The sequence below is a fragment of the Oncorhynchus masou genome, chromosome 3, assembly GCF_036934945.1.
Source record: "Oncorhynchus masou masou isolate Uvic2021 chromosome 3, UVic_Omas_1.1, whole genome shotgun sequence".
NCBI lineage: Eukaryota > Metazoa > Chordata > Actinopteri > Salmoniformes > Salmonidae > Oncorhynchus > Oncorhynchus masou.
The window spans coordinates 5,942,014-5,966,034 of NC_088214.1; the positions used below are offsets into that span (position 1 = coordinate 5,942,014).

Sequence of the window (24,021 nt, forward strand, 5' to 3'; positions counted from 1 at the left end):
GGACGGGGAGCGGATTTAACTGTGACACCTGGAAACCCCTGTCCACTATTGAGGTCATTGTAGCTAACTAGTTTTCACTGTGATAAAAACAGACCGAGACAGTCATCGGTCTTGATTTGAACCCGAAGACACAGTATAATATGAGGATTGTTCAGGTTATTCAGGTTGCTCAAAATATCGTACTGTATTTTGAGTTTGATCGTGAACGTTAGTATGCATTGACATGCCACAATGTGTAGATGTGTCTAATAGAAAAAGGCAAGAGGGATAAAACCAGTGAATTTGAAATAAATCAATTCTGATATATGCAGAAATGTTGTAATAATTATAGGCTATAACATGTAAAAAAAATATAATAATTTAAAAGTCAAATTAAAATAGGATAGAAAACAATAGTGTACCATTTGTTAACGAGCTGCAACAAAATGAAAACTCCCAACTATGGAAAAATCTTTTAATATTGTTTGATATAGTGATTACCTACTTAAATGTAATACGGGGGGGGGGAAAGGTTTTCAAGGAAGTATCTTATCATCTTTCATGTAAAAATAATGAATACAGTTGTGTACACATCATTTGATTGCTCTGGCTATGATCCCTGTATACGTATGGACTGTCATTGAGATAACCTTAAAATATAAATACATTATAAAAGATAGATATAAATGTTTGACATGAATGCCCCCATAACTCTTTACGTAGGTCAATATAACATATGTTTGTAATGTATATTTCTACTTCCACAGGTCAAATGAAATGGCTAAAAGGGGACTAAAGTGTGCAGATGACAGACAACCATTATCAGGCACATTATGTTGCAGTTAGTACTATACACAACCCTTCACCATGAGGGGTTTAATATACCGATCATGCAATAAACTAAATTTAGTGCATAATATATATATATATATATATATATATATATATATATATATATATATATATATATAAACTATACACTTCTGATCAAATAATGTGGTCTTTACCATATTAACTCATTAGTTAGAAAAGAACAACAACATTTGTCCTGAAATATCCATTAATAAGAAAATATACTTAAATATACTTTTTTTTTCATAAATATATATTTTTTTTAGCAAATCTAGCTGCCATTTTCTTTTTTTGATAATAAAGAGAAGAGTTCATCATCTGTAATCAAAACGAGAACCAAGATCTAAACACTCCATATTTATCTCTATTCATTTTGTAAAACAAAACAATCCAACTTCTAAAATGTTATTCAGAGCTGATTTGATTGTCATTTACACTTACTGGTTAATTAACCGTTATGACAGAATATATGAAATCACACATTTGTTTATAAGTTTCTTTTTTTTTTTACTCACCTTTCTTTTACTTTGGGTACAGCTTATTATACTGTATATATTTTTAGTGGCATCGCCATCTTCAAAATGGTGCCTGGGTTTCTGAACATTATTACTACACATATCATATGATTGTTTGATTGACAAAGGGTCTTATATAAATAATAGAAAAGCAATATTTGCATTTTTACCAATGAAATTCCTGGGTATTTTCTGCTATAAAAATGTTCATCTTGTACCGAGAGAGTTGTTCCGAGTTATGATACTGTACATGTTGTAAACAAAACAACAACAACAAAAAACATGTTTCCTGAAAGCATTACCTCAAAGAAATGTCTCTTCAAATGTTTGTGAGGTGCTAGGTTCCCTATTTGTTTGTGAGGTGCTAGGTTCCCTATATGTTTGTGAGGTGCTAGGTTCCCTATTTGTTTGTGAGGCGCTAGGTTCCCTATATGTTTGTGAGGTGCTAGGTTCCCTATTTGTTTGTGAGGCGCTAGGTTCCCTATATGTTTGTGAGGTGCTAGGTTCCCTATATGTTTGTGAGGTGCTAAGTTCCCTATTTGTTTGTGAGGCGCTAGGTTCCCTATATGTTTGTGAGGTGCTAGGTTCCCTATATGTTTGTGAGGTGCTAGGTTCCCTATATGTTTGTGAGGTGCTAGGTTCCCTATATGTTTGTGAGGTGCTAAGTTCCCTATTTGTTTGTGAGGCGCTAGGTTCCCTATTTGTTTGTGAGGTGCTAGGTTCCCTATATGTTTGTGAGGTGCTAGGTTCCCTATATGTTTGTGAGGTGCTAGGTTCCCTATATGTTTGTGAGGTGCTAGGTTCCCTGAGTTCTAACACTAAGTCTCCCAGCCTTTCTAGCCGTTCTATCTGACCAACGTCACTAGCCGCCCCCGGCCGGGTCACACTGTCGTAAGATGGCGGTGAGGAGGACAGAGTCCCTTCCATGACCCCCATGACCTCTACCAGCTCCTCCTCCCCTCGTCGGGCCCCTCGGCGCCATAGTGTTCCTTTATCATGGCGGCGATGAGGCCCTCCGTCTCCGGGGGCCTCTCTATGTCCACCACTATGTGCTCATGCAACTTCAGGTTGGTCTGAAGGTTCCTCTGTCTGTAAAGGAATGAGGCCTGCTTCATCTGCCGTTTCAACAGGTGGCGTCTGTAACAGCGCTGAATGATGATGGCAGACACGTCTTCCTGCTTGCGGCGTAGGGTCGTAGTGATTGGTTCGTGGGAGATCTTGGACGGGTTGGCCATCATGAACTTCTCCTCCATCTGCTGTTTGAGGGCGTCCATCTCGCCCGACTCGCCCAGCACGCGTTTGGTGAAGGCGAACAGGATGTCCAGGCAGTGGATCTTGTCCCCGCTCACCATCGGCAGGTCCATAGAGATCAGCTTGATTTTGTTAGGCTTGGCGATGCGCAGCGGCTCCGACAGGTTGTCTGCGAAATTCGACAGCTTGGAGAACTCTATGAACTGGGTGGCCTCTGCGTCGAACTTCTCCCAAACCTCGTAGAACATCTCAAAGTCGTCCTCACTCAGCGGCTCTGTGCTCTCCTCTGTGGCCACGCTGAAGTTCTCCAGGATGATGGCGATGTACATGTTGACCACGATAAGGAACGATATGATGATGTAGCTGACACAGAAGGCGATTGCCACAGACGGGTTGCCGCAGTTTCCTCGGACGTTGGTGCCGGTGTTGACGACGTAGGCTTCACACTCCTCTGGGGAGTTAGACATGATGGGCTCCAGGACGTTGTCCCACCCGGCGGAAGTGCTGATCTGGAACAAGCAGATCATACTATTCCCAAAGGTCTCAAAGTTGAACATGTCATCTATCCCTTCCTTTTTTTTCACGTAAGCGAAGTTGGCCATTCCGAAGATAGCGTATATGAACATTACGAGGAAGAGCAGGAGGCCGATGTTGAACAACGCTGGCATGGACATCATTAAGGCAAACAGTAAAGTTCTTATTCCTTTGGCTCCACGGATTAGTCGAAGTACGCGTCCTATCCTTGCCAGTCTGATGACACGGAACAGAGTCGGAGATACAAAGTACTTCTCAATGATGTCAGCCAGAACGATACCTGCAAGTGTTGAAATCAGAAATGAAGAAACAAACACCAAAATCCAAATTAAAGACAAAACATTTGATCACCTTTACATGAAATGTACATTTAGGAAAATGTTAGTATAGATCACTTGTCAGAAATATATATATATATATAGGTTGTTTTGAAGGTTGTTTTCACGGTTATATTTTTTTCCACCCACCAACGATGGAGAGGATGATAACTACAAAGTCAAAGATGTTCCATCCCACGGTGAAGAAATAGCAACGAAGTGCCACGATCTTCATGAGGCATTCGGTGGTGAAGATGACGATGAAAATCTGTATGGATAAGGAGACAGGACACCATTGTATTATCTTCAGGAACATACAGTGCATTCCGAAAATAGTCACACCTCTTGAATTTTTCCACATTTTGTTACGTTACAGCCTCATTCTAAGATAACATATCTCTTCAATCTACACACCATAATGAAAATGCAAAAACAGGTTTTTAGAAATTTGTGCATTTTTTAATTAAAAAAAAAAAATCTGACAATTTCCTCAGTACTTTGTTGAAGCATCTTAGGCAGCGATTACAGCCTTGAGTCTTCTTGGGTATGATGCCTCAAGCTTGGCACACCTGTATTTGGGGAGTTACTCCCATTCTTCTCTGCAGATCCTCTCAAGCTCTGCCAGGTTGGATGGGGAGAGCGTTGCTGCACAGTTATTTTCAAGTCTCTCCAGAGATGTTAGATCCGGTTCAAGTTCGGGCTCTGGCTGGGTCACTCAAGGACATTCAGAGACTTGTCCCGAAGCCACTCCTGCTTTGTCTTGGCTGTGTGCTTAGGGTCGTTGTTCTATTGGAAGGTGAACCTTCACCCCAGTCTGAGGTCCTGAGCACTGTAGAGCAGGTTTTCCTCAAGGACCTCTCTGTACTTCATTCAGCTTTCCCTCAATCTTGACTAGTCTCCCAGTTCCTGCTGCTGAAAAACATCCCCACAGCATGATGCTGCCACCACCATGCTTCACCGTAGGGATGGTGCCAGGTTTCCTCCAGACGAGACGCTTGGAATTCAGGCCAAAGAGTTCAAATCTTGGTTTCATCAGACCATATAATCTTGTCTTCCATGGTCTGAGAGTCTTTAGGTGCCTTTTGGCAAACTCCAAGTGGGCTGTCTTGTGCCTTTTACTGAGGAGAGGCTTCCGTCTGGCCACTCTACCATAAATACCTGACTGGTGAAGTGCTGCAGAGATGGTTGTCCTTCTGGAAAGTTCTCCCATCTCCACAGAGGAACTCTAGAGCTCTGTCAGAGTGACCATCGGGTTCTTGGTCACCTCCCTGACCAAGGCCCTTCTATCCCGATTGCTCAGTTTTGCCGGGCAGTCAGCTCTAGGAAGAGTCTTGGTGGTTCCAAACGTCTTCCATTTAAGAATGATGGAGGCCACTGTGTTCTTGGGGACCTTCAATGCAGCAGAAATGTTTTGGTACCCTTCCCCAGATCTTTGCCTCGACACAATCCTGTCTCAGAGATCTATGGACAAATCCTTCGACCTCATGGCTTGGTTTTTACTCTGACATGCACTGTCAACTGTGGGACCTTATACTGTATATACAGGTGTGTGGCTTTCCAAATCTTGTCCAATCAATTGAATTTACCACAGGTGGACTCCAATCAAGTTGTAGAAAATTCTCAAGGATGTTCAATGGAAACAGGATGCACATGAGCTCAACTTCCAGTCTCATAGCAAAGGGTCTGAATACTTATGTAAATAAGGTATTTCTGTTTTTTATTTGTAATACATTTGCAAACATTCCTAAAAAACGGTTTTTGCTTTGTCATTATTGGGTATTGTGTGTAGATTGATGAGGAAAAAATATAATTTAATACATTTTAGAATGAGGCTGTAACGTAATATGTGGAAAAAGTCAAGGGGTCTGAATACTTTCCGAATGCACTATATGTACTAGGATAAAAAAGGATAAGTTGTACAGAGGATTATAGGTATTGTAATACTTTCAGTAGTACATCATGCTACAGGATATGTTCTACAGGGCATTATGGGTACTGTAGTACTAGTACATCATGCTATAGAACGAAGATGGTGGATAAATTAAGATAGTTCACTCAAGCTGGGTCTGGTCTATATAAATCATTGACTCCATTGAAACAGAAAAAATTAGGGAGTGGGATGTTTCACTTCCTCTTCCGTCTCTGCTACAGACCATTTTGTTGAGGATGGACTATGTGAGTATTGTGGGTACAGTAGTACATCATACACATAGCATTATGGGTACTGTAGTACATCATACACAGATAATTATGGGTACTGTAGTACTAGTACATCATGCTACAGACCAGGTTGATCTTGTTGAGGATGGACTATGTGAGTATTATGGGTACAGTAGTACATCATACACAGAGCATTATGGGTACTGTAGTACATCATACACAGAGCATTATGGGTACTGTAGTACATCATACACAGAGCATTATGGGTACTGTAGTACTAGTACATCATGCTACAGACCAGGTTGATCTTGTTGAGGATGGACTATGTGAGTATTATGGGTACAGTAGTACATCATACACAGAGCATTATGGGTACTGTAGTACTAGTACATCATGCTACAGACCAGGTTGATCTTGTTGAGGATGGACTATGTGAGTATTATGGATACAGTAGTACATCATACACAGAGCATTATGGGTACTGTAGTACTAGTACATCATGCTACAGACCAGGTTGATCTTGTTGAGAATGGACTCCATGCGTGCGGACTGATCGTCTGTCTCCACCATCATGGTCACCATGTTGACGATGATCAGCATCATAATGATGATGTCAAAGGCTTGCTTGGATACCAGGTCAAATAAGAAGCCTTGGAGGATATTCTGGAGAGATAGACAGATGAAAAGATGGCATGGATCCATTAACGCCATGTTGGCTATACATAATGTTTACATCGATCGAATTATCCTTCAGGTTCATTCGAAAACGCATTTATAAAACAATGTTTGACTACATATTAGATCCACTGTCATTTTATTTATTTACCTTTATTTAACTAGGCAAGTCAGTTAAGAACAAATTCTTATTTTCAATGACGGCCTAGAAACAGTGGGTTAACTGCCTGTTCAGGGGCATAGTTCATCAAAGTTTGTATTTTACTGTAGCTCTTGGTATAGGCTTATCATAGTTGGTATTTTACCGTAGGTCTTGGTATAGGCTTATCATAGTTGGTATTTTACCGTAGGTCTTGGTATAGGCTTATCATAGTTGGTATTTTACCGTAGGTCTTGGTATAGGCTTATCATTGTTGGTATTTTACCGTAGCTCTTGGTATAGGCTTATCATAGTTGGTATTTTACAATAGGTCTTGGTATAGGCTTATCATAGTTGGTATTTTACCGTAGGTCTTGGTATAGGCTTATCATTGTTGGTATTTTACCGTAGCTCTTGGTATAGGCTTATCATAGTTGGTATTTTACAATAGGTCTTGGTATAGGCTTATCATAGTTGGTATTTTACCGTAGGTCTTGGTATAGGCTTATCATAGTTGGTATTTTATCGTAGGTCTTGGTATAGGCTTATCATAGTTGGTATTTTACCGTAGGTCTTGGTATAGGCTTATCATAGTTGGTATTTTACCGTAGGTCTTGGTATAGGCTTATCATAGTTGGTATTTTACCGTAGGTCTTGGTATAGGCTTATCATAGTTGGTATTTTACCGTGGTCTTGGTATAGGCCTATCATAGTTGGTATTTTACCGTAGGTCTTGGTATAGGCTTGTCATAGTTGGTATTTTACCGTAGGTCTTGGTATAGGCTTATCATAGTTGGTATTTTACCGTAGGTCTTGGTATAGGCTTATCATAGTTGGTATTTTACCGTAGGTCTTGGTATAGGCTTATCATAGTTGGTATTTTACCGTAGGTCTTGGTATAGGCTTATCATAGTTGGTATTTTACCGTAGGTCTTGGTATAGGCTTATCATAGTTGGTATTTTACCGTAGGTCTTGGTATAGGCTTATCATAGTTGGTATTTTACCGTAGGTCTTGGTATAGGCTTATCATAGTTGGTATTTTACCGTAGGTCTTGGTATAGGCTTATCATAGTTGGTATTTTACCGTAGGTCTTGGTATAGGCTTATCATAGTTGGTATTTTACCGTAGGTCTTGGTATAGGCTTATCATAGTTGGTATTTTACCGTGGTCTTGGTATAGGCTTATCATAGTTGGTATTTTACCGTAGGTCTTGGTATAGGCTTGTCATAGTTGGTATTTTACCGTAGGTCTTGGTATAGGCTTATCATAGTTGGTATTTTACCGTAGGTCTTGGTATAGGCTTATCATAGTTGGTATTTTACCGTAGGTCTTGGTATAGGCTTATCATAGTTGGTATTTTACCGTAGCTCTTGGTATAGGCTTATCATAGTTGGTATTTTACCGTAGGTCTTGGTATAGGCTTATCATAGTTGGTATTTTACCGTAGGTCTTGGTATAGGCTTATCATAGTTGGTATTTTACCGTAGGTCTTGGTATAGGCTTATCATAGTTGGTATTTTACCGTAGGTCTTGGTATAGGCTTATCATAGTTGGTATTTTACCGTAGGTCTTGGTATAGGCTTATCATAGTTGGTATTTTACCGTAGGTCTTGGTATAGGCTTATCATAGTTGGTATTTTACCGTAGGTCTTGGTATAGGCTTATCATAGTTGGTATTTTACCGTAGGTCTTGGTATAGGCTTATCATAGTTGGTATTTTACCGTAGGTCTTGGTATAGGCTTATCATAGTTGGTATTTTACCGTAGGTCTTGGTATAGGCTTATCATAGTTGGTATTTTACCGTAGGTCTTGGTATAGGCTTATCATAGTTGGTATTTTACCGTAGGTCTTGGTATAGGCTTATCATAGTTGGTATTTTACCGTAGGTCTTGGTATAGGCTTATCATAGTTGGTATTTTACCGTAGGTCTTGGTATAGGCTTATCATAGTTGGTATTTTACCGTAGGTCTTGGTATAGGCTTATCATAGTTGGTATTTTACCGTAGCTCTTGGTATAGGCTTATCATAGTTGGTATTTTACCATAGGTCTTGGTATAGGCTTATCATAGTTGGTATTTTACCGTAGGTCTTGGTATAGGCTTATCATAGTTGGTATTTTACCGTAGGTCTTGGTATAGGCTTATCATAGTTGGAAATTTACCGTAGGTCTTGGTATAGGCTTATCATAGTTGGTATTTTACCGTAGGTCTTGGTATAGGCTTATCATAGTTGGTATGTTACCGTAGGTCTTGGTATAGGCTTATCATAGTTGGTATTTTACCGTAGGTCTTGGTATAGGCTTATCATAGTTGGTATTTTACCGTAGGTCATGGTATAGGCTTATCATAGTTGGTATTTTACCGTAGGTCTTGGTATAGGCTTATCATAGTTGGTATTTTACCGTAGGTCTTGGTATAGGCTTATCATAGTTGGTATTTTACCGTAGGTCATGGTATAGGCTTATCATAGTTGGTATTTTACCGTAGGTCATGGTATAGGCTTATCATAGTTGGTATTTTACCGTAGGTCTTGGTATAGGCTTATCATAGTTGGTATTTTACCGTATGTCTTGGTATAGGCTTATCATAGTTGGTATTTTACCGTAGGTCTTGGTATAGGCTTATCATAGTTGGTATTTTACCGTAGGTCATGGTATAGGCTTATCATAGTTGGTATTTTACCGTAGGTCTTGGTATAGGCTTATCATAGTTGGTATTTTACCGTAGGTCTTGGTATAGGCTTATCATAGTTGGTATTTTACCGTAGGTCATGGTATAGGCTTATCATAGTTGGTATTTTACCGTAGGTCATGGTATAGGCTTATCATAGTTGGTATTTTACCGTAGGTCTTGGTATAGGCTTATCATAGTTGGTATTTTACCGTAGGTCTTGGTATAGGCTTATCATAGTTGGTATTTTACCGTAGGTCTTGGTATAGGCTTATCATAGTTGGTATTTTACCGTAGGTCATGGTATAGGCTTATCATAGTTGGTATTTTACCGTAGGTCTTGGTATAGGCTTTTCGGGCTTTTTAGAGCCTATTTTCTTCATAGCGTTGTAGTATTTCCGCTGCTCGTCAGTCATAAAAATGTCTTGTCCACCTAAGTATAACAAATGCATTCACCATTATTCTTCACTGTTAATGTTGTATATCCATACAGACAGTTGTTAATGTTATAAATATCCATACAGACAGCTGTTAATGTTGTATATATCCATACAGACGGCTGTTAATGTTGTAGATATCCATACAGACAGCTGTTAATGTTGTATATCCATACAGACAGCTGTTAATGTTGTAGATATCCATACAGACAGCTGTTAATGTTGTATATCCATACAGACAGCTGTTAATGTTGTATATCCATACAGCCAGCTGTTAATGTTGTATATCCATACAGACAGCTGTTAATGTTGTATATCCATACAGACAGCTGTTAATGTTGTATATGTCCATACAGACAGCTGTTAATGTTGTAGATATCCATACAGACAGCTGTTAATGTTGTATATCCATACAGACAGCTGTTAATGCTGTATATATCCATACAGACAGCTGTTAATGTTGTATATCCATATAGACAGCTGTTAATGTTGTATATATCCATACAGACAGCTGTTAATGTTGTAGATATCCATACAGACAGCTGTTAATGTTGTAGATATCCATACAGACAGCTGTTAATGTTGTATATCCATACAGACAGCTGTTAATGTTATATATCCATACAGACAGCTGTTAATGTTGTATATATCCATACAGACAGCTGTTAATGTTGTAGATATCCATACAGACAGCTGTTAATGTTGTATATCCATACAGACAGCTGTTAATGTTGTATATCCATACAGACAGCTGTTAATGTTGTATATATCTATACAAACAGCTGTTAATGTTGTAGATACCCATACAGACAGCTGTTAATGTTGTATATCCATACAGACAGCTGTTAATGTTGTATATCCATACAGACAGCTGTTAATGTTGTAGATATCCATACAGACAGCTGATCATGTTGTATATCCATACAGACAGCTGTTAATGTTGTATATATCCATACAGACAGACGTTAATGTTGTATATATCCATACAGACAGCTGTTAATGTTGTAGATATCCATACAGACTGCTGTTAATGTTGTATATCCATACAGACAGCTGTTAATGTTGTATATCCATACAGACAGCTGTTAATGTTGTATATCCATACAGACAGCTGTTAATGCTGTATATATCCGTACAGACAGCTGTCAATGTTGTAGATATCCATACAGATAGCTGTTAAGGTTGTATATCAATACAGACGGCTGTTAATGTTGTATATCCATACAGACAGCTGTTAATGTTGTATATCCATACAGACAACTGTTAATGTTGTATATCCATACAGACAGCTGTTAATGTTGTATATATCCATACAGACAGCTGTTAATGTTGTAGATATCCATACAGACAGCTGTTAATGTTGTAGATATCCATACAGACAGCTGTTAATGTTGTATATCCATACAGACAGCTATTAATGTTGTATATCCATACAGACAGCTGTTAATGCTGTATATATCCATACAGACAGCTGTTAATGCTGTATATATCCATACAGACAGCTGTTAATGTTGTAGATATCCATACAGACAGCGGTTAATGTTGTATATCCATACAGACAGCTGTTAATGTTGTATATATCTATACAGACAGCTGTTAATGTTGTATATCCATACAGACAGCTGTTAATGTTGTATATCCATACAGACAGCTGTTAATGTTGTATATCCATACAGACAGCTGTTAATGTTGTATATATCCATACAGACAGCTGTTAATGTTGTATATCCATACAGACAGCTGTTAATGTTGTAGATATCCATACAGACAGCTGTTAATGTTGTATATCCATACAGACAGCTGTTAATGTTGTATATATCCATACAGACAGCTGTTAATGTTGTAGATATCAATACAGACAGCTGTTAATGTTGTATATCCATACAGACAGCTGTTAATGTTGTATATATCTATACAAACAGCTGTTAATGTTGTAGATATCCATACAGATGGCTGTTAATGTTGTAGATATCCATACAGACAGCTGTTATTGTTGTATATCCATACAGACAGCTGATAATGTTGTAGATATCCATACAGAAAGCTGTTAATACAACAGTGTGAAATGAGTAGGTCGAGACATAAAACAACATGTTATGCCAAATATACTTATCTTTCTTTTTTGCTGGTTGAAATTATCAATGATGACGCCGATGAAGAGGTTGAGAGTGAAGAAGGATCCGAAGATGATGAAGATGACAAAGTAGAGGTACATGTAGAGGTTGATCTCCCTGATTGGCTGCTCCTCTACCTGGAAACACACACATTTTAGTTGAACCTGTTTTCATCTTTATAAATAAAAATGTAGTCTACTCATTCTATTTATGAGATGAGGAATTTGTGTAGATTTGTGGAAAGAGATTGATACATACGCCACGTGAATCAACAGCTGCATGCATAACTTCCATCCATCCTTTAAACGTGGCCTTGAAGGAAATTGTAGGGACACAATTATAGAGTAAATAATAAAAATGTCACGTAATTTATCAACAAACAATAAGAACTACAGCATCCTTTCAACACATAAGTTGCTATAAACAAAAAATGTAAACTGTAATTTTTTGTATTTTATTTTTAAAGACGGACCACTTGCAGCAGTGAGAGGTATCCTAGTCCCACGTTGTCGAAGTTGACCTTGACTTTAGTCCAATAAAACTGAGTGTCGTTCATGGCCAGGCACTCTGACTTGTTGTTGACGATGGAAGCATTGTGGATGAACCCTGTCCGGTTCACACATTTACCAAACTTCCCTGCGAACAGGTTGACTCCCATGATGCTGAAGATGAGCCAGAAGATGAGGCAGACCAGCAGGACGTTCATGATGGATGGGATGGCTCCAATTAGTGCGTTCACCACCACCTGGGGATCGAGACAACACGGGTAGAAGTTGTCTATTACAGAGCACAGACACAGATATCAATTATGTTTAATGATTAAGGGCTGGAGTTTTTCCTGACTAAGTGACCAACGTAATACTCCACTGTTAGAGGTTGTCTGTTACTTCAGACAGTTATGATATAGGACCGCAAGTTTTTCCTGACCACGTGACCAGCTTAGGAAAAACTCTGGTCCTTCGCTGATGATAATAACTTGTGGAATCTCCTAGAATATCTTGACATAGGCCAACTATGAGCAGGGAAAGTAGAACATCTCTAAGACAAGGTTAAAGAACGTCTCACCCGCATTCCCTCGAATCTGGACAGGGCCCTGAGGGGCCTCAGCGCTCGGAGAGTCCTCAGTGATTTGATGGCAGCAAAGTCAGAGTAGCCCAGAGAGTTAGCTACCAGGCTCACCAACGACACCTGGAGAGGACACACAGAGACATTCAATCAGCTCAGACTTAGATGGCAATGCAAACTCCATCATCCCAACATTCAAAGGAGACCTCAGCATCAGTCTTGAACACATTTTGATAAAGATTGTGGGTTTTGCAATTTATTGTATCAAAGTACAAAGTATCAAAGTTCCCCTGCCTGTACGAACCCACCTCACCCCCAATTCCCCACCATTATCCGCACGCAGATGCAGGACTATGTACGCACACACACACACACACACGCACACGCACACACACACACACACACACACACACACACACACACACACACACACACATTCAAATTTACCACCTGAGTTGTACTTTCAGTTAAGTCACTGACAACCTTTCATCAAATAAAACAAAAGCTCTACAGACCTAAATCATTAACCAAATAATTTCTGGAGAGAAAAAATATGCAAGAAGAGTAGCGACAGAGTAACAGACAGCGAGACAAGAATTTCAGAGCCAACACTTTAGAGACTGTAACATGTGTATTATTTTGGGACATTCTACAGTTAGGAACACAATTGATTAAATTTAGAAAAATTTAGAATTTTTGGGTTTTGTGGCATATTTTTCATTACATTTTTGGGGGGGGGGGGACTTCCACTCTATTCTACATCCAAAATGGACAAAACAGAATGGTATTCCGCTGTTGAATGGCCCGAGGGTGATAGCTGTGATTCAAAATGGCATGATGGATGGTCCATATGGATGACAGGTATTACTGATAGAATGACTGAAATGGAACAGGGACAAAACACATACAAGTATGCAATATGTACCGTCAATGCACATGCATACATACTCAGCTATATATACATAAGACCTATGTATATATGTGAAATAGAGTGAGGTTTTATAAAGAAGTTTAACAAAATGTTCAATTCTCCTTTTTTTTTTTAAATTTAAACTAATGGTATTGCCAAATTTGATTGCCCAATTTGTATTCGTATGATCCAATTAAGTCCGTCATTGCAATTTAGGGCTATTACGGGTCCCAATAATTTCTTTATAAAAGTATATTTTAATGGATTTCGTCCAATATATCTAAAGAAGATACTCAGAAAATGAAATACGCTCATAAAGTATCTACGTCTTTGGCTCAATAAAAGTAAACAACAAGACAAACATCAAAAGGCTAGAGATATAGAAAGCAGAAATAACAAATAGTGTTTAAACAATCATTGGGATCTCCTCCGTTGATCATTTCTGAAATCCAGCCACACATCTAAAAAAAAAAATATAATCCTCTCCAACTGTGCTATCCAGCTAGATACACTGTAGACAGATAGAGACAGAGACAGACGGACAGAATGAAACGTTCTCAGCTCCAGCTGGCTACTGACCACATACAATATATTACAGCGTATTGTTGAGATAGAGAAAAACTACAGCGCAAAACATCAGACAGCTTAGCATTTGTTGAAATTCTACCGACACTATTTCAAAAACGGTCTGAACAACTTTAATTCAGCCTGTCGATAAACCTACGAGGAACTATAAAATACATTTAGTCCAATTATACATTTGATCTTCTCTAGATAAACCTTAGAATACATGGTAGTGTGTTTCTATATACGATATAAAAGCCAAGGTCCGTTGTGCATTTTTAACTTTCAAGTGGATGGGAGGCGGGGGTGGGGGTACATATTTGCTTTGAATACATTTTCTGCTGAAAAGACAATTGTTGTTTAAATTTGAAAAGTCGACGAGACGGTGGCTTTTGATATCTCAATGTGAAGCACTTAGGAGTGAGGAAACATAGAAACTTTATTGATGCAGTAGATTTTCCAACCTGGATCCCAATACTCACCTTTCACCTCACAACTACCACTTACCCTAACAGCTGCTATAGACACGTCTGTGCCGATCTGTGAACCAGCGGGTGAAATCAGAGGAAGCAAGGTAAGGTACGGGAGATATAACCCCTAGCCCCTATGGCACTGTGGAGTAAGGTACGGGAGATATAACCCCTAGCCCCTATGGCACTGTGGAGTAAGGTACGGGAGATATAACCCCTAGCCCCTATGGCACTGTGGAGTAAGGTACGGAAGATATAACCCCTAGCCCCTATGGCACTGTGGAGTAAGGTACGGGAGATATAGCCCCTAGAATATTAAGATAAGGGAGATATAGACCCTAGAATATTAAGATAAGGGAGATATAACCCCTAGCCCCTATGGCACTGTGGAGTAAGGTACGGGAGATATAGCCCCTAGAATATTAAGATAATGGAGATATAGCCCCTAGAATATTAAGATAAGGAAGATATAGACCCTAGAATATTAAGATAAGGAAGATATAGACCCTAGAATATTAAGACAAGGGAGATATAGACCCTAGAATATTAAGATAAGGGAGATACAACCCCTAGCCCCTATGGCACTGTGGAGTAAGGTACGGGAGATATAGCCCCTAGAATATTAAGATAATGGAGATATAGCCCCTAGAATATTAAGATAAGGAAGATATAGACCCTAGAATATTAAGACAAGGGAGATATAGACCCTAGAATATTAAGATAAGGGAGATACAGTTGAAGTCGGAAGTTTACATACACCTTAGCCAAATACATTTCAACTCAGTTTTTCACAATTCCTGACATTTCATCCTGGTAAAAATTCCCTGTCTTCGGTCAGTTAGGATCACCACTTTATTTTAAGAATGTGAAATCTCAGAATAATAGTAGAGATAATTATTTATTTCAGCTTTTATTTCTTTCATCACATTCCCAGTGGGTCAGAAGTTTACATACACTCATTTAGTATTTGGTAGCATTGCATTTAAATTGTTTAACTTGGGTCTAACGTTTTGGGTAGCCTTCCACAAGCTTCCCACAATAAGTTGGGTGAATTTTAGCCCATTCCTCCTGACAGAGCTGGTGTAACGGAGTCAGGTTGTAGGCCTCCTTGATCGCACACGCTTTTTCAGTTCTGCCCACACATTTTCTATAGGATTGAGGCCAAGGCTTTGTGATGGCCACTCCAATAGCTTGACTTTGTTGTCCTTAATTAAGCTATTTTGCCACAACTTTGGAAGTATGCTTGAGGTCATTTTCCATTTGGAAGATCCATTTGTAACCAAGCTTTAACTTCCTGACTGATGTCTTGAGATGTTCCTTCAATATATCCACATCATTGTCTGTCCTCATGATGCCATCAATTTTGTGAAGTGCACCAGTCCCTCCTGCAGCAAAGCACCCCCACAGCATGATGCTGCCACCCCCGTGCTTCACGTTTGGGATGGCGTTCTTCAGCTTGCAAGCTTCCCCCTTTTTCCTCCAAACATAACAATGGTCATTATGGCCAAACAATTTTACTTTTGTTTCATCAGGCCAGTGGACATTTCTCCAAAAAGTACAATCTTTGTCCCCATGTGCAGTTGCAAACCGTAGTCTGGCTTTTTTATGGCAGTTTTGGAGCAGTGGCTTCTTCCTTGCTGAGCGGGCTTTCAGGTTATGTCGCTATGGGACTTGTTTTACTGTGGATATAGATACTTTTGTTGTTCTGGGATTGATTTGCACTTTTCGCACCAAAGTGCGTTCTTCTCTAGGAGTCGGAACGCGTCTCTTTCCTGAGCGGTATGACGGCTTCGTGGTCCCATGGTGTTTATACTTGCGTACTATTGTTTGTACAGATGAACGTGGTACCTTCAGGTGTTTGGAAATTGCTCCCAAGGATGAACCAGACTTGTAGCAGTCTACAATTTTTTTTCTGAGGTCTTGGCCGATTTATTTAGATTTTCCCATAATGTCAAGCAAAGAGGCACTGAGTTTGAAGATAGGCCTTGAAATACATCCACAGGTACACCTCCAATTGACTCAAATGATGTCAATTAGCCTATCAGAAGTTTCTAAAGCCATGACATCATGTTCTGTAATTTTCCAAGCTGTTTAAAGGCACAGCCAACTTAGTGTATGTAAACTTCTGACCCGCTGGAATTTTGATAAAGTGAGTTATAAGGGAAATAATCTATCTGTAAACAATTGTTGAAAAATTACTTGTGTCATTCACAAAGTAGATGTCCTAACCAACTTCCCACAAATTTCCTGTTGACAAACTATAGATTTGGCGTGGTTGAAAAACAAGTTTTAATGACTCCAACCTAAGTGTATGTAAACTTCAGACTTCAACTGTACAGCCCCTAGAATATTAAGGTAAGGGAGATATAGACCCTAGAATATTAAGACAAGGCAGATATAGACCCGAGAATATTAAGATAAGGGAGAATTAGCCACTAGAATATTAAGATAAGGGAGAATTAGCCACCAGAATATTGAGGTAAACTGTGTGGAGATATGGACCCTAGAATATTAAGAGAGGGAGAATTAGCCACCAGAATATTGAGGTAAACTGTGTGGAGATATGGACCCTAGAATATTAAGATAAGGGAGAATTGGCCACTAGAATATTAAGGTAAACTGTGTGGAGATATGGACCCTAGAATATTAAGAGAGGGAGAATTGGCCACTAGAATATTAAGGTAAACTGTGTGGAAATATGGACCCTGTGGCGCTATCAAGATTATACTCTGTTAAAAATGTGTACTCTGTACATGCATAGAAACAGTATACTATTTCTCCCGGTATACTGTTATAATGGCCACAAAAACTCACGTCCACAGGTAGGTACCACGCTGTATAAATTAATTACCTTCATTTAAGCGGTACCAACGAGCAGTTATTCAGTGACCACAGGTCCTACACAATATAACATATCTGGTGGCAGCCTGCTTATAAGCGAGCCCAAACCAAGCTGGAACTAAGCAGTGTTTATGTCCAATGTCAACAAGTCAACCTTTAATGAACCAAACTCACTGGAAAATAAGATGAGAGAGTACACCTTGGGTCGGAGCGATAGTTTGAAAAAATATAAGTCTGTACATAACATACAGCAGCTCCCACAACCAGTCTGAAAACCACCCAAACTTTTTGTTATATGCATTTAGCTACCTGCACATCTATTCTCACTGTGAACATAAACTGGGCACAACGTACGATGTTTAACACTTACATCGACAATGAGGAAGTCCAGCCAACACCAAGCGTTGGTGAAGTACTTCTTGAAGCCGTAGGCAATCCATTTGAGGAACATCTCTAGGACGAATATGTAGGAGAAGACCTTATCAGCGTACTCCAAGATTACCTTCACCACTTTCCTTTTCTCAATGTAGATGTCCTCAAATGCCTACAGCAGTGCAGGAGTGACAAGAAAGAAACCACAGATTATAACCTCTCAAGCCTTATATAAAACCAATATATTCAGCTATTGTGCTTTAAGAATAGGAATGAGCTGTTTAGTGAAATTGTAAAATATAAATTTAAAAAAGTTAAGTAAAGATTACATAATAGAAAGATCTAGAAAGAGACATTGCACTGTTTATGCCTTTTTTTATACACTTGCTTTTGAAGACACTTGGTATTAAATTAGCACTGTAAATGTGGCCCTATGAGCTGACTCTTAAAGAGGTCAGAGGTGAAGGTTGAGAGGTCAGGTAAGACTGGGGTAAGAGGTAATTGGTCTCACCAGAGCACAGCTGCTCAGCAGGATCATGAAGATGATAAAAGAGGTCAGAGGTGAAGGTTGAGAGGTCAGGTAAGACTGGGGTAAGAGGTGATTGGTCTCACCAGAGCACAGCTGCTCAGCAGGATCATGAAGATAATAAAAGAGGTCAGAGGTGAAGGTTGAGAGGTCAGGTAAGACTAAGGGTTAAAAGGTGGTTGGTCTCACCAGAGCACCACTGCTCAGCAGGATCATGAAGATAATAAAAGTCTCGAACCAGCTGTGTTCAACAATCTGGTAACAGGTCTTCCTCAGTCTCCACCAGGCCTGACCCAGGCCCCGTGTCGTGTTGATCTCACAGCACTTACAGTGGCGAACACAGACTGAGACACAGAGACAAACAGAAGATGGCGCTGTAGAGATGGATAACTGTCGTCTTACAGGATCCTGACCAATTCTGTTTTTTTGTTGTTGTTTATTTTACGCAGATCTTTTTTTGTACATAGTATTTCTGCCATCAATTTCCTATGACTGAAAACTGCTTTTGGACATCAGAACAGCGATCACTAACCTCGATTTGGATGAAGATTTTTACTTCAACGAGTCGGCAGCTGTGGATGTACTGCACATCCCGTAACCAGGCCCTAATCCCCAGGACTCGAGAGCAAGAGACGGCGTAACAGCGGCAAACGAGTGGGTTCCCTGATGAAACTACGTCGACGAGGAAATAAACCGTCTCTACATTCCATTCTATTGCCGAACGTACAATCGCTAAAAAATAAACTGTACATGCTCTGTTTGAGACTATCCCATCAACGGGACCTAAAGAAGTGTAATATCCTATGTTTCTCGGCATCAAGGCTGAACAAGAACATGCATAAAATACTCCAGCTGTTTTCTCTATGAATCATCAAGACCGAACGGAAGCTTCGGGTAACATTAAGGGGGAGGGGTGTGTTGCTTTGTTAACAACAGCTGGTGCGCGATCTCTAATGTTAAGGTAGAGTACCTCATGAAAAGCTGTAGACCACGATCTCTAATATTAAGGTGGTCTCAAGGTTTTGCTCGCCTGAGGTAGAGTACCTCATGATAAGCTGTAGACCACAATCTCTAATATTAAGGTGGTCTCAAGGTTTTGCTTGCCTGAGGTAGAGTACCTCATGATAAGCTGTAGACCACAATCTCTAATATTAAGGTGGTCTCGAGGTATTACTCACCTGAGGTAGAGTACCTCATGATAAGCTGTAGACCACAATCTCTAATATTAAGGTGGTCTCAAGGTTTTGCTTGCCTGAGGTAGAGTACCTGATCATAAGCTGTAGACCATGATCTCTAATATTAAGGTGGTCTCGAGGTATTACTCACCTGAGGTAGAGTACCTCATGATAAGCTGTAGACCACGATCTTGAATATTAAGGTGGTCTCAAGGTTTTGCTGGCCTGAGGTAGAGTACCTCATGATAAGCTGTAGACCACACTATTTACCAAGAGAGTTTTCATCTATATTTTTCATAGCTTTCTATTTACCACCACAAACAGATACAGGCACAACGACCGCACTCAATGAGCTGTATAAGGCCATCCAGAAGCAGTGCTCCTAGTGGCCGGTGATTTTAATGAAGGGAAATTGAAATCTGTCTTAATTCATTTTTACCAGCATGACCTTACTCCACACACAGAAACGCATGCAAAGCTCTCCCTCGCCTTCCATTTGTCAACTCTGACCATAACTATATCCTCCTGATTCCTGCTTACAAGAAAAAAACTCAATCAGGAAGTACCAGTGATGCACTCAACACAGAAGTGGTCAGATGTAGCAGATGCTAAGTTACAGGACTGTTTAGCTAGCACAGACTGGAAGTGCATCGACGTATATACGTTCACTGTGGGAACGATGTCATATCCAAACCAGAAGCCATGGATAACAGGCAACATCTGCACAGAAATAAAGGCTAGCGCTACCACTTTCAAGGAGCGGGACTCTAATGCGGACACTTATATGAAAGCCCGCTACAACCTCCAACGAGCCATCAAACAGTCAAAACATCAATACGGGACTAAAATCAAATCCTACTCCGCCAGCTATGACGCTCATCAGATGTGGTAAAGCTTGCAAACTATCACGGATTACAAAGGGAAACCCAGCCACGAGCTGTCCAGTGATGATAGCCTACCAGACAAGCTACATTCCTTCTATGCTCGCTTCAAGGCAAGCAACACTGAACCGTGCATGAGAGCACCAGCTATTCCGGATGACTGTGTGATCTCGCTCTCCGTAGCCAATGTGAGTAAGACCTATAAACAGGTTAACATTCACAAGGCCGCCGGGCCAGATGGATTACCAGGATGCGTACTCAGAGCATGCGCTGGCCAGCTGGCAAGTGTCTTCACTGATATTTTCTCTTCCTGACCGAGTCTGTAAAATCTACATGTTTGAAGCAGACCACCATAGTCCCTTCACCCAAGAATGCCAAGGTAACTTGTCTAAATGACTATCGCCCCATGACTATCGCCCCATAGCACTCACATCTGTAGCCATGAAATGTTTTGAAAGGCTGGTCATGGCTCACAAACAGATCCACAGATGACACAATCTCAATCGCACTCCACACTGCCCTTTCCCACCTGGACAAGAGGAACACCTACGTGGGACTGCTGTTCATTGACTTTAGCTCAGCGTTCAACACCATTGTGCACTCAAAGCTCATCACTAAGCTAAGGACCCTGGTACTGAACACCTCCTTCTGCAACTGGATCCTGGACTTCCTGATGAGTCGCCCTCAAGTGGTGGGGGTCCATCAGCTGAATCTCAACGATGCTTAGTCCCCTCCTGTACTCCCTGTTCCCCTACGACTGCGTAGCAGCGCATGACTTTAGGCTTGCCATAACAAATGGGTTGACATTTCAGCTTTTCATTTTTTATTAATTTGTAGAAATTTAGAAAAACTATTATACCACTTTGACAATATGGGGTATGTGTGTATATGTAGGCCAAATATTTATACATTTTAAATTCAGGCTGTAAAAAGATTAAGGGCCGTGAATACTTTCTGAAGGCACTGTATGAACAGTACATATCTACCCCCTGCACATCAATGCTGGTACCTGTGTATATAGCCAAGTTATTGCTACTCATAGTTAAGTAATTTAGCAGATGCTCTTATCCAAATTGACTTACTAGCGCAATTAGGGTTAAGTGTGTTGCTCAAGGGGCACATCAACAGATTTGTCGTCTCAGGGATTCAAACCAACAACCTTTCGTTTACTGTCATAACGCTTTTAACCACTAGACTACCCTGCCACCCCTTATTGTTTTTCTATTATTTCTCTTTTACTCTCTCTGTTGGGAATGGTCTCCCCATCCAGAAAGCAATTCACTCTTAGTCTACAGTCGTGGCCAAACATTTTGAGAATGACACAAATATCCACAAGTTCTCAATGGAGATTAAGGTCTGGGGAATTTTCTGACCGTGGACCCAAAATATCGATGTTTTGTTCCCCGAGCCACTTCGTTATCACTTTTGCCTTATGGCAAGGTGCTCCATTATGCTGCAAAAGGCATTGTTTGTCACCAAACTGTTCCTGGATGGTTGGGAGAAGTTGCTCTCGGAGGATGTGTTGGTACCATTCTTTATTCATGGCTGTGTTCTTAAGCAAAATTGTGAGTGAGCCCCACTCCCTTGGCTGAGAAGCAACCCCACACATGGTCACAGGATGCTTTACTGTTGGCATGACACAGGACTGACGGTAGCGCTCACCTTGTCTTCTCCAGACAAGCTTTATTCCGGATGCCCCAAACAATCGGAGAGGGGATTCCTCTGAAAAAATTACTTTACCCCAGTCCTCAGCAGAATATCAGTCTGTCCCTGATGTTTTTCCTGGAGAGAAGTGGCTTCTTTGCTGCCCATCTTGACACCAGACCAGGCCCTTCTTGCCCCAATCCCACAGCTGAATCAACATTAGGAGACGGTCCTGGCGCTTGCTGGACTTTCTTGGGCGCCCTGAAGCCTTCTTCACAACAATTGAACTGCTCTCCTTGAAGTTCTTGATGATCAGATAAATGGTTGATTTAGGTACAATCTTACTGGCAGCAATATCTTTGCCTGTGAAGCCCTTTTTGTGCAAAGCAATGATGACGGCACGTGTTTCCTTGCAGGTCACTATGGTTGACAGAGGAAGAACAATGATTCCAAGCACCACCCTCCTTTTGAAGCTTCCAGTCTGTTATTCGAACTCAATCAGCATGACAGAGTGATCTCCAGCCTTGTCCTCATCAACACGCACACCTGTGTTTTTGGGGGGATTCAGTACATTTGCATGGCAAAGAGAGACTTTGCAGTTAATTGCAATTCATCTGATCACTCTTCATAACATTCTGGAGTATATGCAAATTGCCATCATACAAACTGAGGCAGCAGACTTTGTGAAAATTTATATTTGTGTAATTCTCAAAACTTTTGGCCACAGCTGTACACCTGTTGTTTACCAAGCATGTTTCAAATACAAATAGATTTGATACTTTAATAGATTAAATGTTTTTAAAAATATATGTTTGCTTGGGTGCTGCAACACAGACTGAGGCAGAGAGAAACAGATACACTTTAATAAATCACTTAACTCAGACAGACAGACAGACAGACAGACAGACAGACAGACAGCCAGACAGACAGACAGACAGCTAATCATGAGGATCTTGCATACAGTAGCTACGTACATTCAGGGAAACATTCATCTGGCTCCATAACATCGTCAGCCGTCTCAGAGAAGTCATCCTCTTCCTCCCCTGGCTTCCGCAAGTCCACCGTGCTGCCTTCTGATAGGCTCACTTTTTCCTGCAACACAGGAACAAGGAAGTCACACCAGGAAGTCACGTCACACCATATTCATTCCTGTTTGTCCATCCCCATAGAAAGACATATTCATCAGACTCGAGATACTTCTCGGCACACGAAGAAACGTAAACACACCCAATCTCTCGACTGCATTAGCGAGTACTGTTTATAAAACAGCCCATTCACATAGGCCTGTTTGAACGATGTACTAATAGCATTAATCTGTGACATTTCTGTGACATAAAGTGCACACGTCAATCATTGAGTCTACACATACACTTCAACCGTTAAATGAGCAGCTCACAGATTACTGCACCTGTACATAGCCCACCTATATTTTAGCCCAAACAACTACCTCTTTCCCTACTGTATTTAATTTTATTTATTTATTTTGCTCCTTTGCACTCCATTATTTTTATCTCTACTTTTCACATTCTTCCATTGCAAATCTACCATTCCAGTGTTTTACTTGCTATATTGTATTTACTTTGCCACCATGGCCTTTTTTTGCCTTTACCTCCCTTATCTCACCTCATTTGCTCACATCGTATATAGACTTGCTTCTACTGTATTTTTGACTGTATGTTTGTTTTACTCCATGTGTAACTCTGTGTCGTTGTATGTATGTGTAATTTAATTTGTATGTGTAATTTAATGCTACAGTAAGGTTTCGGGGATCAGGTTGTGCTGTAATCTAATGCTACAGTAAGGTTTCGGGGATCAGGTTGTGCTGTGATCTAATGCTACAGTAAGGTTTGCCGTGACCTTCCTATCACCAGGAAGTCTTAGTCCAGGTTTGATGAGATTTCACTGTGTAGTAATGGAAACATATTCCA

General features: G+C 40.3%; 1 pseudogene; it reads right to left on the reverse strand.

The window, feature by feature from the left end:
* Positions 1-2,199: 2,199 nt before the first annotated feature.
* The window catches only part of LOC135509237 (sodium channel protein type 4 subunit alpha-like), a 121,623-nt pseudogene continuing 99,801 nt past the window's right edge, over positions 2,200-24,021 (reverse strand).